The sequence below is a fragment of the Gouania willdenowi genome, chromosome 14 (assembly GCF_900634775.1).
Source record: "Gouania willdenowi chromosome 14, fGouWil2.1, whole genome shotgun sequence".
Taxonomy (NCBI): domain Eukaryota; kingdom Metazoa; phylum Chordata; class Actinopteri; order Blenniiformes; family Gobiesocidae; genus Gouania; species Gouania willdenowi.
In genome coordinates this window covers 21,755,873-21,759,283 of record NC_041057.1, presented here as the reverse complement: position 1 = coordinate 21,759,283, position 3,411 = coordinate 21,755,873, and positions in this window count along the sequence as shown.

Genomic DNA, 3,411 nt, shown 5'->3' with positions numbered 1-3,411 from the left:
CTGTTTGGGGATTTCAAAATAAGATGTAACACCACGTGCTGTAAAACACAATGCGTGTTTTGAGTAGAAATTAGAAAATTAAACGTAACGTGATGTAAATTTAGGACAAATCTATGAAAGTAGATATGGTGAAAAATGTGAAAGCTTATCAAACAATTGTATTCTATACTTAAACTTTCTCAAGTATAAATCTAGTTCAAATAAACTGCAAAATAAAAATATCTGTATTTGTAACAAACTATAATAAACAATGATCAAAAACGTATTCAAGAAATTTTTTTTATCGAGGGTTGCCAGATGTTTGTGACATCAAAATGGGGTCACGACCCGAAAAAGGTCGGGAACCACGATTGTTAGTTTTTATTTATTTTATTTATTCCTATTGAATTTAAAATGTCATACCCGGATTTAGTATGTAGCCCAAGTCTGTCCATAGGTAAAGTCGTATATAAACATGGCTAATTTTCCAACAGCAATGTGTTTTGTTTTGGGGGTTTTTTCTCCCCCTTTTTCGTAACGTCCCATTATCGGGTACGATAAAAATTTGTGAGAAATTCAATGAAACTTTACTTGAATATTTGTAAAGATCCATTTTCAAATAAAGCTGTTGAAATGTGTTTGTTTAAAGTGTATTATTTTGCATGGATGTCAATATTTATGTTTGAAATCACTCCCAATTTGTGCTTAATTTCAATAAATAATTACCATGAAAAGTTTCTTTTTTTTTTTTTTTTTTAAATGTTGCCAAAATTCCTGAGCTGAAGTTCCTGTGGAAATTTGTGAGATATTTCATGCCTTTTTGCAACCCTACTGAGATATCCACAACTACATTATATGGTAATTTACACAATGATTCATGTTTTCTCAGCCATTTTTACTTGGCAGTGGCTATTCGTACGGTTGCCGTATCAATATACCGACAATCTATCCGCACGCAGCACTCCTCATAAGTCAGGGCATCGAACCCACCATGGCCCACCTTTGTTATTCCGTCTTTTTGGAATGTTTCGAATAAGTCGTTTTCGAACATCCAGACGACGACCGAAAAGGACGTTGTAAAAACTTTCACTCTGCACCCACCAGAGACGTCTTCTCAACGTCAGGCCATCACGTAATTTCAACGTTGTTTCACGTCGGTCTGCTCAGTGGGCAGTATAGGTCACGTGACTAGGACTAAACCTAACCTTAAACCTAACCCTAAATGTTGTTGCGATATAGGGTTATAACCTAAACCTAAACTTAACACTGAGACGCCACGTACTTCGGTAAACGTACCAATAGCACCGGGAGTTGTCCGTATGGCAACCATAGAAATAAACACTTTCTTTTAACTTTCAACTGCGGGCTGATTTGAATGTTTTAAAGGGCCGGCCTTGAGTTTGACATATGTGATATATGTCTATCGTATCGCGCAATCAGCGTGTATCGTCCCACCTCTATGAAGCACTATTGTAGTTTAACGTTTTATTCTGAAAGGTACTTTCTTATCCTTCGCTTCCTGATGCGTGCTTGATGGTACGCAGTGACGTAGTCCTCCCCCTCCAGCGCCTCGGTTTGCGTCCGTTGTCTCCGTTACGTCCTCGCGCTCCTTGCACCGCGTCATCAGCTGCGTTATGAGACAGATCTGCAACTCGTGAATAGATGTGACCCAGTGTGCTGCTGTGCTGACTACATCAAAACATGTTTACACTAATCACACAATGTTATTAACACAGCTCTGTGTACAGGATAATATTATAACAAACACAAGTGTTAAGTTTAGGTAGATTTACATTCCTTTGTGATCCTTTTATCCCATCGGAAGAAGATATGGATGGAAATAGTCGTGCTTTGTCTTGTGATTCCACTCACCATCACTACCTGGATCAGAGCCAAGTTGGATAAAGCGCTCACACGCTCGCCCATCCGTGGACAATATCAGATTTGTGGCAACATTTACACGCAAATGCAAAGTTTTTCCCAGATGTTTCAAACACAAAGTGGAGCTTTTAGGAATGCTGACTGGGCTGATAATAAATGGTTTCTTGAAATAGTCTGCCCTGTGCTCACTAACATGCCTTTAACAGCTGGCACTGAACAAGCGCTAAAGTTGTCAAATAGAGTTCAAGGCTATACTGATTTAGGAAGAAGAAGAAGAAGAAGAAGAAGAAGAAGAAAAAAGCTCATTTGTGAAAGAATAAATAGAGAAAATGTAATAAATGTGCTCCTGGTGCGCTTTGAAGGAGAAGCCTGTTCTTTTCCCAGACTCCCCAACATAATGTGGATCTAATTATAGCGCAGTACGTTCTACTGGCCTGGACCAATAAGCAGTACGGTGAGGACCAACGCAGGCCGGGTCGGTCTGGATGCGGTCACATGAAGCCTGATGCAACGGGAGCGCGCATTAGAGGAAAAACTGACGGCCGTGTCACCGCGACCTTGAGTGAAGGTCATGGAGTCTCTGCTGCAGACACTGCAATTCTGCATCACAGCTCAGTGCTGCAGAGTATCCGGTTAGAGAACACATCAGCCGGGCTACGGTCATTAATACATCTGCACCAAAACACACATTAGGATTAGATTGTTTGTGATTCTCTATAATATATTATTTATGCCGTTGAACCTTCTACAAAGATATATATAATGTAAGCACAAATAGATACATCCAGGGTGGGGGGGTTTATATAGCCCCCCCCCCCCCCCCTCCCCCCATGGGTGCTCTTCTTTATACCATAGGTCACGGCCTCAAACAGGTGTCAGCAGATAGAACATCAATACAAAAAAACTACTACACGGCAACTCTAAAAGCAGTGGATCCAAGACAACACATGGTTGCTTTAGGTACTCAATGGTCCAGAGGTCACCAACATGGTGACCGCGGGCACCATTCAGCCCACATGGACCACGTGAAGGGCCCTCAGGCCTGTTCAAACAAGGGCGCCATGCAGTCACCAATGAGCTCTGTCTAAAATCTGATTTACTTCAAACTTCAAAGATAGAAACAGTTGACAGATGTAGTCACTGCCTTCGTGGAGTTAAATACTTCTGTCTCGTCAGATTTTTTTTTTTTATAGTGAAAATAAACATTTAAGGATGGTACAAAATATGTTGAGGTATCGCAGAAAGGATTTTGTTGAAGCCGCTGCAGATTTGTGGTTTGGATTGTGAAAGAATGTGTTTAGGGGGGGAAAAAAAAGTATATATATATATTGGTAAAATAATACAAATTTGTTCAATTGTACATGTTTTCCGATTAGTTAAAAGTTGTTAGTGGCTATTAAAATAGAAAACAAAGTCCTATTAAATGCATGAATTAAGAAAAATAAGGTTTTGTATGTTCAGGCTCAAAGCTGCAACTTTTTTTTTTTTTTTTTTTTTTTTTTATCATTTGGTCAAAAATCTATAATCATCTTTGAGCATATTGTAAAAATT